General features: G+C 37.5%; 1 protein-coding gene across 1 annotated transcript in view; it reads right to left on the reverse strand.

The window, feature by feature from the left end:
* The window catches only part of TENM1 (teneurin transmembrane protein 1), a 228,218-nt gene extending 214,147 nt beyond the window's left edge, over window positions 1-14,071 (reverse strand). Inside the window, exon 1 of the mRNA XM_030448930.1 lies at window positions 13,856-14,071. The gene's annotated coding sequence lies outside the window, so the exon portion shown is untranslated. The remainder of the gene's footprint in view (window positions 1-13,855) is intronic.
* Between the last annotated feature and the right edge of the window lie 2,088 nt (window positions 14,072-16,159).

Consider the following 16,159-nt stretch of genomic DNA (forward strand, 5'->3'; position numbering starts at 1 on the left):
GACAGTGAGCACAGGAATAAAGAACCATTTTCACCAGGCTAATAAAAAGTACTTATTTGAACCATCTTGTCAATAACACATTCAGAAGAGTATGAACATCCCTTATCACTGTCCTCTTCCCAGATCTCCCTGGTTTGTTTCAGTTCAAAATATGGAATGTAGAAAGAGCAAGGAATAAACGGATGGACACCAGAACAGAACACAGAACATGAAATGAAAACTTGAGGAGATACTGGCCAGAAAATGTCACAAGTCAGGATTTTCCTGTTTAGTTCCCCTGTCTTCTTGCTCAGACTAGTTTGTTGAAATCATAACAGGCAGATTTGTTAAGCATGTTTTGAAGTTAAATTTCAATGGATTAATGAAAAGAAAACTGTAAAATTGTGTTGAATATTGCCAAAGACACCAAGTCTGTAAATTCCTCACTAGCACAGAATCTGCTACTGAACTCTGACCACTTCAGACAGTGACTGATCCCATCCTGCTGCTACAGCAGCTACTCATTATTTAGCACTTTTACTCATTTTAGTAATATTTACACAAAATAGAGAAAACAGTCTTTATGTTCCGTTGCTTTTCTCCTTTAGTAGAATTACTAGACATTAGACTACATTTTATGCACACAATTCTTCTAAAAAGATGACAAAATTAAACTGAAATACAGGTAACTTTCTAGTAATATTATTCTACTCAAGTGACAGTCTACATAAATCCATTCCAATAGCCAGTTTAAGGACTGAGATGTCTTTTAGTAACTACAATCCCTGAGCAAAACTTGAAATGACTGAAATTCATGTCTGAACACTCAATTGACCACAAAACAAATCTAAATCAGAGCACCAAGTTCCAGCATAGAAGCACCTTGTTCATGTTCACATTCAGGTGTGGGATTTAAAGCAGGTCATGGAAAGCTGAGTGGCAAGTGCCTTGCTTTTCTTTTTCCTACATCAAAAACTGTATAAAGGGAGAGTTTTATAACCCTCATCACTGTCACTTCACCCAAATCTGATGCCACAGACAATGGAGCATTACTGAACCAGAAGTTTCATGCTGCCAAAACAGTGACAGCAATGATCAGTGGTGTGAGAAGTTTGGTTTATTTGAGTGGAGCTGCTCAAGGATGATGATAATTATCTGTGAAATGAATATTCATCACATGGCTGAACTCAAGTCTTCATAATACTTCACTGGAGAGTGGGAATAATGTAAGGGAGAAGTTGGCCAAAGGAGAAAGGGCTCACTTTGGACTGAGATCTACTGCAGCTTCAAGACACAGAGGGGTGCCAGGAATTCACAGCCTGCAGCAGGCAGACCTATCATCCCCCATGTCAGTATCTAAACATAAAGTTGCAAATCAGCTAAAAAAGCTTTTATATGCCTGAAGGTTCACTCAGATCTACTCCAATAAATACATTACTATCATTTCTAGAAGAAGTAATTAGCCCTGAGGTATCTGATGCCACCCTCTCCCCTTTTCTCCACTACTCCAAAATCTTTTCCTGTCAGAGAAGCCCTTGCTCACTCAGGGCAATCCCCACTTTCAGAGGCAGACACTTCAAAAAAAAAAAAAAAAAAAAGGCACAAAACCCAAAGGCACAACAGCCACCATGATGTGATGTGACTCAAGTAAGAGAGTTGGATTTTGGTTTTTTTTTTTAATTTGTTTTTGTGGTTTTTTGTCTGTCGTGTTGGGAGCCTCCAAGAGATATTTTAAAAGCCTGCATCAGTGAGATCTTCAGAAGTTTGATTCAGCAGTTAGGACAATGATGGACAAGCAGTTCAGTCAGTAGATCTAGTTTTTTGATTGGTTTTTGTTGGTTGTTTTTTTTTGTTTGTTTTTATTCTCTGAAAGCAGATCCGTTTTCTAAGAACATTTCACAATATAAAAGCAACCTCTAAGCAGCCTTCTCCCCAAACACCTAAACCCTACAGATCAATAGAGAACATTTAATTGCAAACATTAAGTAATCACTAGTACAGTATGAGCTTCAACTCATGTCACACCTAGAAGCATAATTCTCACTGTATCCCTAGAATCAACAGTTCCATTAATCCTTTGAGAGTCTGAATGCAGCCAGCCAAAGAAGCCCTACAAACATTTCCTTTCTAAAACCTCTGACTACACACTGCTGACAAGATGCTGCTCAAGGTTATGTATTGACAGGTGCTACAATGTCTAATGTAATTTTTTTGTTGTTAAAGACAGAAAGATTATTTTCTAATTTACAGTAGTATGACTAGTGAAGCCAAAGGACTGACTTCATACAGAATTAGCATTAAAACTAGACTTGTGTTTTTCATTTTTTTATCCAAAGGCAGAAATATAAAATTAATTTTCTCTGTATTTGCAGAGAAAAGTTTTACAGAAAACGAACAGTCTTAATCCAAGGACCAAAGCAAAATACAAAACTACTTGTCAGTGTCACAACCACAAAACCTCAAGCCCATAAAAATGAATCATTCCTTTGATAAGGAATTTAATACCTATGATTTTAATTTTTAAGAAGATGAATAATAGCCCCCAAAATATCTTGCTAAGTTCCTCAAACTATGTCTGAATGATAAGGTAGCAATGAAAACCACCAAGCAGCCCATCAAAATATCCTCTTGGCATCATGCATTCCTGAAACGATTCCTAACCTAGTGTGGTCAGAGTAAGCTTTACTCATAGTAGTAGCAGAGTTCTGAAAGCTTTTCCTGTTTTAAGTGGTCAGATGAAGGATGTGCTTTGTCCTTTGTCACAGACATGAATGTGGTTTGACATTAAACTGTGGTGAGCTCAATAACTTCATGCAAACAGATCCTCCAGTAAATCTCTTACTCCTTTGGCTCATTTAACTTTTTTTCACTAGAACTCAGTAAACAGTTCTGAAATACAACTAACTCTGAAAGGCTGGATACACAGGAGGAAAAAAAATATGTTTGGAGGGACAAAGATCTCTGTTCTTCGATGCCATCTCCTTCTGTGATGGCAGAGCCAGAGACAGGAGTGCTCTCCATGCAGATAGATATGTTCATCATGATTCATATCATACAATAGGTAACAGACAAAATGGAGCTCCAGAATATGCTCACAGAAATGAAGATTCATCCTCTAAGAACAGGAAATAAATTCCTTTCTTCCTTTCTCAACTGAAATACCTGAAATTTTTAATTCCATGCACCTGCCTGCACAAATTCAAAGACAATTTTGAAATCTGTCCTGAAGTACACAATGAGAAAAGGAACCGCAGCAAGAGGGAACTTCTAACCCATTTTCCAAGCAGCACAAGGGAATACCTCTGGGGGCAATTATTAGAAAATATATCTAATATTTATCTATTTAAACTCTTGGTAACTGACTCCAATTGCAATAAAAATCCCCAAATTGGTCCAAAAGTAGCATGTGCACATACTTCTGATTTCTGCATTTCTTTGAATATCTACATCTCAGTGAAATCTCAGATAAAAAAAAAAAAAATGGGAATTTTTCTGGACTAAACAGGGTAGGGTGAAAGATTTTACCTTAAAGCAATGCAGGCAGCACTGTAGTCAGAAATAGGAAAACTCCCACAGAAATAACAAAAGGAAATTGTAACTGAGAAATTTTCAAATTAATTCCTGCTTCCAGCTAAACAGAATAACCTATTTCATGTAGGGCAATATATAGTCCTTGAATTTCTACTAAAAATTCTTAAGTAGCAATTGGAAGTAATTTCATGCAAGTGTTTGAAAAGAAGGAAGGACTTGGAGATGTTCAAATTGAAATGAAAGCAATTGTTTTAACAATGCTTAAAATTGCTCTTTGATCAGAATTTAAAGACTAACTTCCCTAAGAAAAGAGTATGCATGTTTTACAGGCCACAAAAAGAAATCTGAAAAAAGAAAACTACATCTTTTCTGCACTGGTGTTGTTAATTGTGGTTGTAGATAACAAGAATGCTTAGTTTGATTATTTACCTCTTTCTTGAACAGCATTGAATGAAACCAGGCAAGCCTCTTGCATGGTGCCAGAAGTACAAAATTCCACAGTTCATCAGTGAAAGCACAAGTGAGCTTCCATTTTAATTTAAGAGTTAGAAAAAAAAATTATGACTAAAAAAATTGAATTACTTGAGAAATTAACATAGCTCTAAATGGTCACTGTTATTTGCATTTGCATAATTTTTAAACATAACAAAATTTGCTTCTAAGATGCATTTTCTTACATTAAGCTGTTAAGAAAATAATAGGTGAATAATCTCTGCACCATAATTTAAAATGAAGAGAAACTCCAGTTTTTATGGACCTCTAAACACCAATCTATTTCATCCTATTCAAATATTTAGCAAGGGAGCCTTAAGACTTTCTGGCAAATATTTTGCTGCTTCTGTTGCTGTCCATAGGAACCTTACACCTGCACCAGGAAACCAAAACCATTAATACTGGAGAACTGATAGAAAGATCAAATAAAACCTTCTGATAAATCATGGCATTTAAGCACACTGGGTAATTTATTTCCTTATTTAGGTCACTTTTAGACCCATGCATTTCTGTTTGTTTGAATCAATCTTAAATTATATATGCATAAGTGAGAAAAAGTGTGGCAAAACTGTAGAGAAACAAGATAAACCAGGTGCCTCGAGTTGTCAAAGAGTGGGTGTGAGTCCACCTGTGCCTGGTTAGGACAGGCCCCCTATTACCAGGGGGCCAATAAAGGTGGGACACACACCCACAGAGAGGAAGCTCAGTCTTGTGTGAGGCAATGGAGAGGCCAGCAGCTCATCGAGCCTCAGGAGCAAGAAAGGCTCTTCCTGCTACAGCAAAACCACTGAATAAAGAATTCTCCTTTCAATGGAAGAGCTGAAATTCAGAACCATTCAAAAAACAAGATTACCACCCATTTTATTAACAGAAATTCTGCAGAAAGTTCATGAATCTGCAATGAATTTTATGGGATGTTTAAGATCATTTTTCCTTCCATGCTGGCTTCTTAACAGCTTGGAAAACTGCACCCATTCCAGCAGCCCCCTCCTATGGCCTTGCTGCTTGTCCAAAAGGCAGCAGGAACAAATTGAGCATTTCCAGGTTTTTAAAAAAATTATTTCACCACTCTGTACTGTTTATTTTCTGTCATTTTAATTCCAGAAGTGTCCTATTAGGAAAGTGATGCAAACCACGGCTGAATCATGAAACATAAAGCCTCCCACTAATTTTATTTGCAAGGAAAGCTCCACACAATTCATGCTATACTTCTAGAGTAAGAGAGTGATGCTTCCCTCCTAGTTTTGCATTCCAGTACATTACTACTAGATAAAGCAGAGTTAATCTTTAAAAAAAATATATAACCTTTGACATTTGTGTCTCTTATACCCTGCAAATATTACCAGTTGAGTTTGCTGGCTTTGTAATCTCTTGGTGATTTCTTCTCTTGGTGTTTATGTTTTGACACAGGACTTTTCCTGGTCTCAGACAGAATTTCCAGGGGTTACTGTATCAGCCCTACTCAGGATTCACTATTTTCCTTATAACTGGTGTCTAGTTATACAGGATGGTGGGGAAACAATCAGTCTGCTGGTGTTAAACACTACCTTACTCTTTCCATGCTGTTTTTTCCATCTGACCTAAAGATACTTCATCTACTTGCAAAGCTTTCCTAATGGGTGGCAGCCAGCAGGCTACTGATTTTTGAGGAGCTTCCAACGAAACAAACTTTGCAAGAAGAACACAGGCACAATTTATTCTCCAGAACTACCTCCAGAACTCAGTTCAGAAGTGTTTCAGTCTCATTGTCAAAAGAAAAACAAATTCAAGCTCTAAATGAGTTCAGATACACCCACCCTGGTGTTTATCCAGATAGGCAGAAATGTCATCGACTCCCTGAGCTACTTCTTGACAGGGCTTTGTTTTGAGAGGTACAAAAGCTTCTGACAGATACATAACTGAGAAGCCTGGGGAAGAAATGCTGCTTTCTTTCAGCATCTGCTCTATAAATGCAGATAAGCAAACTAGATTTCTAGTTTCCAGCAGATAAAGACAGCTCTTATTGTTTCAAAAAGAGTGAGATGAAAGTCACAGCAGGTTTATGTATATTCAAGAGGTTTGTAGGACAAGGGCAGAGCCATTCTCTGGTTCCCATGTTCTGTAACACTCCCTTGTCTTGATGTTTGTTCATATCTTGGTTTTAACTTCCAACTGATGTTCTTGGGCAGTTTTAAATGTTGTAGGAAGAGGCTCTGTTGTTAATACAGCAAGAACATTTTGCAGATGTAATTGCAGGCAGAGAGCATTCCAAAACATGAAGTCAAAAGTTGAAGCCTCTGAGGTAGATACTCCAGTAGTACTGGGCACTGGTTACTGGTGGGTTGCTGTATCTCAGTTTCTGTTACACTGGCTGGGTTACCCTCACCTTCTGATTTTTAAATCCATGATTTTTGGCATTTTATGCCATGGATAATTGTTGATTCAGAGAAGAGAATGGAAATTAGGATTGTTGTTTGTGTTTGTACACTGACAAATGGATGGTTAAGCTTGTGTAACATTTGGAGAATGTTTTTTCATTCCTTCGATGAGATTTGTTAGCAGGGGATTGGAAATGTTCTGTGATCCTTTTCTAATTTATTTCCTTTCTCAGTACATTTTTTCCCCTCAGTTTTCCCCTTTCTTGGATGCTCACTTCTTATATCAAAAGAATTATTTATGGGAATGAAATTATTTTTGATCATATAAGGCAGATAGAAATTGGAAGCAGCATTACAGGAATGGTGACATCAGGTTGCAAGCTTGTTGTTTTTGGTTTTTTTTTGGACAGAAGCACCCACTCCAGTCTCCTGGAAAAGCCTCATTGCACTTTTGAGTTTGCTCATGCATTTTGATTTGATGAGGGGAAGGAAAACCATTCCCTCCATGAGATTTTAATGAAGCCCCAAACATACACTTGCCTCACCCCAGTTACTCCAATGAGTGAAATTTCCATTTGGCAAATCAAGACAGACAATCCAGAGGGGGTCTACATCTAAGTGCAGCTTTTTTTTTCCTTTCCTTCAAGTTTGCAGATACTCCCCATACAGAGGAGAAGACTCCAGCCCTGGAAGCCACATGGAATTGCTCATTCCAGTCTTTTTTTCTTGGAGACAGTAACATCAGTGTTGAGGTTGCTTAGAACATAAATAGCCAAACAAAGCACAGCACACCAGGAATCCCAATTTCTGCAAGGGAATACAGGAGGAGAGAATGCACGAAAGCTTTAGGAGTGGGAAATCTTTTACTCTGCCTCATATGTAATTTTTTTTTTTTTTGGACAACATGAAGCTCATAAACACTCAGACCAGATGGTGTAACATACAGCAGCAGGAGATGGAGCTTATTAGCTGTCATTTCCTTCCTCTAGTGCACAGCCCAGAAATGTGAAGGACCTTTAAATCACCCTCTGCTGAAAGCTGAGACCCTTCCATGAGACAGGATGAGGGATGTATTGTGTACCCTTACACAGAGTTCACTTCTTCATTATGCTTCAAGTCCTGCTTTAAACTATGAAGGTATAAAACACACTTAAATTCAGTTGTCAGATTTCCTAAACTTAGCAAAATACTGTTGTAGGCAAAAGTCTACAATGTCTGGCATTTGCAAACAAATAATAATAAAAAAGATTCTAATTATACAAAATACAAGGCCTGTCTTATAATACTATGTTGCTTGGAGTTTTCTATGTTGTTTTTGTATTTTCTTTCTTAAATTACAGTATTTCAAGCAAAGTGCTTGCAAATATAATAGCTTTGCTTTATAATCAGCCTGGTTCCTGCTTCCTCTTCCAGAGCTCAGAAGTGCTTCATTCCACTCTGCTACAATCACCTTCCACAATAACTCAATACACAGCTCTAAACAAATCATGCAGCTTAAATGTTACAAAAAAAAAAAAAAAAAAAAAAAAAAAACCAAAAAAAACCATCAACCCACAAATCTCATCATAAAGAAAACACTGAGAACAAAAGAAGTAAATACCCACCTAGCTGAAGAGATCAAAGCTACCACATTTAAGAGCCTGTATAACACTGGTTCTTTTAAGAGGTTTTTTTTTTTCTATTAATTTTACACTTTTTTTCTTGTCCACTCTACACTACTGGTGTCTGGCTGCAAACATTAAAAATGCACTTTACTGTGTCCTGTTTACATATCAATAAATAGTTATACTATTCTTTATCATATGACTACTACTGGTAAAGGCTCCAAAATGTGTAACCAGCAGGTAAGAGCTATAATGAACTGTTCCATCTTATTCCAACAACCACCAGGTTAGCACCCTGATAACATTTTTCCCTTTACTAACTGCTCTTTGTTGAAGTTTAAAAGAACATAGAGGCCTAAACTCACCCAGGTAAGTGCTCCAAATTTCCAGTAAAGCAATAAAAAAATCACAGCCACTCTGCTGGCATCAGTTTCCTCCAAGGGGCTCATATGAACACAGACTTGTGGAATGTTATACTGTAGTGTGACAGACCCCAAATTAGGGGGTGAGGCTAATAAAGATTGGCTAATTTTCCTTTCCACATCAATTGGATATGAAGAATTAAACCAAAATCATACTCCAACAATCTGGAAGAGACACAAAGCAGCTCTGCTGCCCTGAGTGGATGTACATAACTGAAAACAGAGAATGTGGCTATTAGGTAAAAAGCTTTTGCTACTTCACAGGTGACAAAAAACTGCCATGGCATTTTCCTGACTGGACAATTTTTTACCAGTGCTTGTCAGAACGCCTTATATTTACAGCTCTGATGATAAACCTGTTTCTGACTGCTCAGATGATGTTAAGAGTTACACGTGTTTAAATCTTCCTTCCTGGTAAGCTTCAATTTGCTGAACTTTAAAGCACAGCAAAACAGATTCTGAATTTCTGCACCCCAGATGGACATTTTCTTTCTTAGGGAAAGTGTTTTTGAGCCCTGGAATTCTGATGCTGCCCATGGAACCTCACCACTGTTAGAATGGAACCCAGGGGAGAAATGAGAATCAAATGGCAGAACAGAGAGCTAAAAAAAAATCCAGAATGAAACCCAAGTGGCCTTCGCCTGAAGAGCCCAGCTTCCCCACATTGTGACCCAGGGCTCTTCATGAAGCCAAAGGAATTAATTTAAGGAATATTTAGACTGGATATTAGAAGAAACTGGCCAGGGAGGTGGTGGAGTCCTCATCCCCAGAGGTGTTTAAAAGATATGGAGATTGGGTGCTGAGGGACCTGGGTAGCAGCAGCCTCAGCAGAGTAAGGTTAATCATGGCACTCAAAATATTAAATGTCTTTTCCAGCCAAAATGATTCTACCATTTAGCTGGCTCTGTTCTCCTGTTGCTCCTGAAGATAATTTTATATACCATCTCTACAAAACATTTAATATGTTCATTTAATATGTTTTAATAACATTTAATATGGTTTTGTACTGTCAGCATTGGCTTTGTTCATATTTACTTTGGTGGAAACAGAGGAAACTGTGGAAGAAAACATCTCTAATGATGTAAACCTGTCACAAACAAGTTACAAGTGCAATCTGGGTATGGTACATAAACTTTTTTCCTCACAGCCAGGTCCACCAATGAGTTTGCTAGCAAGAACAATATTTCTGAGGGCTTCTGCCAATTCTACCTCATCTCTTTAAAGTATAAAACACTGTTTACCATTTTTCCCAAGAATTAATTTCCTGTGTTTGCCAAGATACCCAAACTACATGATACTGGGCATGCCAGAAATTTACTTCATAAATCTTCTTGCCAGGATGAGGTATGACAGCCTTACATATCTTCAGCTAAAAAGGAGTTTGGACATTCCAGTGCCTAAGAGAATGAATTTATCATGTACACATTATGCAATTAACACTAATTCTTCAGTCTATGACTTCTTCAAGAGAATTTTGTTTCTGCTTCTGTTTTTAGGCCAGTGAAAGAGCTCAGCTTGAAGCAGCCTGTCGTGTTATTTGTTAAATCTGGAACTGTTAGATAACTTTGAGTTTCTGATGCAGTTAACTCCAGACACCCAATTAATCTTGCACTGGACTCTCCAGGAGGGGCACAAGAAGGAGACCACAAGAATAGAAATCATTGCTTAATCAATAGATTTTCTGTCTCTACCTGCAACACGTGTAAAAACCAACTAATAAATCAATCCTCTTTGAAGAATAAGATTTGAGATACAGTTTCAGGTTCTGTTAGGAGCACAAAAATATCGGGAGGATTCTGTATTTGGGTATTGTTTTCAAACTTGAAAACAAAAACTTCTGTAATTTGCATCATGATGAGGCCTTTCAAACAAAACCTGGACACAATTTTTTGGCAAAATACCAACATCACTTGAACAACAGTTCAATTCTACAGCACATATTAGAGAATTCTGGAAATGTTTCAGTTCATGGCATGTAGCTTTCTGCTTTATACAGATTTTCTATCTATACAATCACATAAATACTGATGCATAACGATTTTACATAATCTCAGATTCCAGTTGAAACTTCTCATAGAAATAAATCCTCAGTATTGATAGTAACAATTAAATAAAAACTGCTCATAATGAAAAGCTTCACAGAAATTGCTGAGATATATCACTATTATGAACAAGAAATCATTTTACTCTGAAAGCTATTTACTACATTCAGATGACTGCCCACTCTAATTTATATAACCTACCATGCTTAAATAGCCAATGTAAATTCTTCCAGTTTCCATAAACATCTAAATTGGTATTTCTGCTCACACAACTGACTAGATCTCTACAGATACCCCTACACTTCTTCCTATTAGAAGCTTCTCTTAATTTTTTAATTTTGAAAGATTTTTGCTCTCAGATTCCATCACTGCAGCTTCTTTGATTGACACCCCCCCCTTTGTCATTATCACTTCATTCTAGGTGTTACTCTGTGTCTCTTTTCTCAGTTATTCCCACACCTTTCAGGGATAAAGTTAATGGATTTTATCCTCACTGTGAAACCCATTAATCCACCTCATTGAGCAGAGGGCACTTTCTCAGCTGTAGCTAACAGCTACACCACTGCCCAGGGATACAAATCTGGGGTCCCCTTCAGCTGTAATACAGACAATTCTTTTATGCAATAGTGGGAAGCACTGGCATCCTTTAGCTCTCCTTGCAGAAGAAAAGTCTTTGAAAATTGGACCTGTGGCATTTTTTATTTGGTTTTTTAAATTGTCTCTTTCTTTTTTTTAATTTTTTTTTCTGTTGTTTTGTTTGTTTCTGTTGAGGATTTTTCTGGGCTTTTGTTTTGTTGTTGTTTGTTTCTTTTTTTTTTTTAATATATATATATATATATATTGCAAAGATGTGCAAAAGAGAAACTAGTAAAGATTCCGACAAGGAATTGTAGAAAAAAATGGATTTAAAACAAATTCCATCCAGTTCTAGAGATCCGTGGATTCATGCAAGATTCAGTGTCCAAAAGTGAATCTGATTTTTTTTTTTTTTTTTAAATTGACTGACCAGCTACCAAGAATCACAAACAACCATCACATTTTCAGGCCCTGTACTGTGAAACAGCCAGAACTGCAATCAAATTAAACTGTGGCTGAAGTCTGAAATTTCACACTCAGCTTTGCAAACATTGTTGTTCTTCTTTGAATTTGGAGCTCAGTCAGTTTTCTCTTTCAAATCTGTATTTCTTGCCAGGCCAAACATTCAGGTTCAATTTGTGGCAGAGGAAAACCAAATGATTTAAATCACAGCAAAGATACAGGGATGGATTCCCAGGAAGCCAATCACTCCTACTCAGCATAGCAGTTACTAACTCAGTTACACCAAGCCGAATGAAAACTAAGATTTTGAGTACAACAAGCAAAGTCCAACTCCGTTCTCAAGTTAACATCTTTAAAACCACATTTAAGCTCAATAATGCAATAAAGCAACCAGTTTATATTAAATAATAATGCACTGACCCAGACAATTCAGGATAGAAGGTGCCTAGAGGCAAGCAAGCATTTAAGTGATGCCCAGCATATTGATAAATTACTCTATAGGCTTAAGTGATTTTCTACAAACACAGACATCAAGCCTCATACTTCAGATTGAAGAAATACAAGATAGTATTGCTTCTGAGAAGAGAAATATCAGTGCTTGTAAAATAGATCTGCAAATTCATCCAGTGCCTCATAAAATTAATTCGAATGGAAAAACCTCAGAGCACAGATTGCCAATAAAATCATCTTGCAACATGAGTGTGAAATCCTTGTTGTTCTGAGCAAGAATAAACCTGATTCCTACCAGGCCAGTCCTGAATAAGTGAGCTTAAGTTCCTGCCTGACAACTTCTTGCAGAATGCACACTAATTTGACCATTTTTCCCAAAACTTATTAATGCCATTGCTTCCAGAGGCAATGTTCTGGAAGAATAAATTCAACATATGACACACCAGCCTGGTTCTTATGCCTGCAACAGACTGATTGCAACCCTTTTATATGTGTCCAAGCTAGGGATGCTACAGCTAACAGGAATACCAACACCAGCAAAGCCTTGCAAAAGCTTTTGCAAAAGGAGCTTTTCCAAAGCTGAGGGACAATGCAGGGGTTATGTTTGCATAGCTATAGTTCCCAGTAATGAGGTGGCTGCTTTAAGCAATCTACAGGTACATTTAAAGTGTTTCCAGTTACAAAAATGTGCCATATCTTCCTTAACCCAAAGTAACCCATACAGAATAGCTGCAGGAAGAATGCTGGAAGGACTATGTAGCACAACTATTTTAATTTTTGCATTAACTCACAAATCACAGAGGAGACAAATCCTCCAGCTTCAAAAAGCCTATGGTTTTATTTTTCCTGTAAAAAACCCAAAATTCTTTTCATATTTAGAAAATTAGGAAAGACTTTTTCTGAAGTGAGTGATGAGGGACTGTGTGCTTTGGTGTCGTTTTGTTGTATGGGGTCTTTTCCTTGTTTTGTTTCAGGTTTTTTTTTTTTGGTGTGTGTGTCTTTGGTTTTTTATTTTTTAATAAGTATTAACATCTTTAGCTGAGAGAGTATTGCCCACACGTATCACAGATCAATCTACCACTTCCTTGAGGAGCAGGGAGGAGCACCCATGGAACACTGTTTGCTGTGACCTTTATAGGATAAGGCACTTTTCTGGCACACACTCTAATTCCTGAAAATATTGGTCCCTGCTCCACCATCCCAGCCAAACTTGTGACAAAGTTAAGGAAACATAAGTCACTTGTCTGTACACAGTGAGCTAATGCAACACAAGCAGGTGCCTATAGGGAAAGCTGCAGAAAACTGCTAATTTCTTCCCATTTCCTTAGCATCAGTGTTCAGCTTTTACCTCAAACCAACCAGCAGCTTTTCCTAAGCTCAGTTCTGTCATTGTAAGTTCTCAAATATTTGTCCTAGCCTTCTGTCCTGATGATGCAAAGGGCTAAGAAAGAAACTGAACTGTTGGGGTTTTTTTCTTACACTACAGCAGTTGCCCTCAGTGTTCAAATGCCCTGGCTAGTTACATCACTAGAAATTTGTTACAAGGATCATTGGAGCTGAATTTATTCAGAGGCTTTGTAAGCAGATGCAGAGATAGCCTAAAAACATTGATTTACACCAAAATTCACTTAACAAAGGTAGTAAAAAATTAATCATTCAACACTAATGAGTAGCTTGTAATAGAAAAATATTTATCCATAGCTAATTTATGTGATGGTCTCAAGAATACCTGTCTAGCAAAGCAGTTTTACTTAAAAAACCCCAGTGACCTAAATTCTGATACTATGGCATGTTTAAAAATAGGGTAAGAAGTGGGTTGCCACTAAAAGCCTTTGAAAACCGAAAATGTTGCTTGGCTGCTGACATCACCCAGATTGTGTCATAGGAAATAATCAAACAGTAAACAACCATAATCAGCAGATAAGAGAAAAGTAATTTACCTTGAGTAGACTCCTCAATGTTTTTTCTTTTTCGGCTATGACTGTTATAATGAGTCTTAGCTCTTGGCTGTAGTCATGTCAGAGTTTCTCTTGAGTCATAAGATTGCCTTTGCTTTCCTCCATCTTCACTTTCATCAGAAGAACTCGTGTAAGTTAAATTCCACTTCGTGTTTAACTTTGACAGTGGGCTGATAGGGTTTGCATCCATCGCTCCATCTCTGATTGAATGGGCTCAAAGTCATGAAAAAAGCAACTGGGAAGCCTGAAGGAAATAGTCCTGGGGGGAAAAAAATCCATTTCAGATATCATATGTAAATTTAGCTCACAAAGGACTAATTTTACTTTTGGTTGATATTATCGAATTAACTGTTGTAAATATCACCATAATCAGGAAAGAAGGATGAATATGTCTTACTTAATATTTAAAAAAATAGGAATCAAAATAACAGCAACTTTAAAAGAAAATCTTAAGCACTATACCATATACAAGCAATAACTGTGACTAATTGGACAAAATATGTTAAAAAAATGTGTATTTGGAATTTGAGTTCAGATGGAGCAGTTACTGTTTCTTTAAAGAATGCATATTCATCTCAAGAGAAAACACACTATCTTTTGAATATGAAGCCTAGAAACCACAGAGGTCACTCTTCTGGAGTATTTTCCTGCAAATTAAATTACATTTAACCAAGGGATAAAAAACTCCACACTTGGAAAAAACCACCCCACAGAGTGAAAACCAAAAGAACCACAGTGTCACTCCCACAAGAGCATCCTGGCTCAGAAATGGACATTTTCCTTTCAGGACATTTGAAGAGGAAGAAGTGTCTGCAACACAATTTTCCTTTTTTCCCAGCACCTCCTGTCTCAGCTCAGCCATGGGACTATCCTGATGCTCCCTGAAGTTTTCCAGACTTCCACTCATAGCTCTGTGCATCCTTTTGTTTTGGTTTTGTTTGTTTTTTAAAGTTATATAGACTAACAAACGAAAAGGAAAAGGTAACAAAAGGTAAGGTAACAAAAAAGCTTGCTGTAAATATTATTGCTAGATGACCAAACCCATGGAAGTCAAAAGAGATTTTGCTTAATCAAAAAGGAATTGCTCACAGCTTCTTAATTATTATAAAGTCATTAGCAGAGGAAATTAAGTTTAACACCCAGTTTGGTACCAGCTCATTTCCCATTTGCTAGAAGGACTTCTAAACTCATCCATTGCCAGCTGTGAGCATACAATAACCATTTCCAAAAGCAACCACAGAAGTAAAAATACCCAAAAGATAAAGCACTTCTTGTTAGAGCACTACAGAGATTAATTTAAACTCTGAAACTGAATTTTTGAGAAACAATTGCTGGCAGCTGTCACCAGCACATCAAAACTTCATCTCCTGCCTGGGTGTTCTCCCAAAACTTTTGAAAGGATCACTTTCCTCAGCAAGAGTGGAAAACACTGCCCAGGGTGTGAAAAGGGAATAAGGCTTCTAATATAGTGACTGAATAAGAAAATCCAGGCTTACAAAAACCTTGGAAGAATGGCAGGAAGGAGGGAAAGATCACCATGGTATAATAACCCCATGGAGTGCCTGCCTTCCCTCCCCCAAGTCTCAGATGCTCTCCAGAGAAATAGGATATAGCCAGGAAGTCCTTGCCTGAAACACAAAACCTTCAGGAGTTTCATCCAACCATTTAAGCTGAGATGGAATAGCTCTTCAGGAGCAAAATCAACCAGATCACTGGAATAAAAAAGCTCCAACATTAAAAAAAAAAAAAAAAAAAAAGAAAATAAATAGTTAACATCTTCCCATCAACCAGGTGGCCTGAAAGTACCCCAAGTCAATAAAAAAGCTCTTAAAGAGAGAGAGAACTAAACAGAGACCAACTGAGGAGCTGCCTCCCAGAGACTGAACCAACCTGACGAGTTTGTGTGGGGCTTCAGCAATGACCACAGGATTCTGCTCTGGATTGATCACCCCAGATAATTGGTGTTAAGATGCTTCTGTAGACATCTTACCAATAAGCACTATTTGCTTCTCAAAAGCTGTTTGCCTAAATAATTCCCAGTTTTTTGCCAATATTGCCTATTACTGCCAGAGAAGTGAAGTACTTATTTTATGAGCTGTTTTAATAGTCTGACCTGCCACAGAATGCAAAGGTGCTGTGACTTACAAGCACAAGGTTGGCTTAAAAGATTACCTGATGACCCTGTGGAAATGGCTACTGCCAGGAAAAAGCCTTCCTATATATCCTGTCTGACACAACAAATGGAGATGTGCTACAGAAGCCAGAGGAAAATGAGGTGAAATTAAG

This window comes from Calypte anna, chromosome 4, assembly GCF_003957555.1.
Source record: "Calypte anna isolate BGI_N300 chromosome 4, bCalAnn1_v1.p, whole genome shotgun sequence".
NCBI lineage: Eukaryota > Metazoa > Chordata > Aves > Apodiformes > Trochilidae > Calypte > Calypte anna.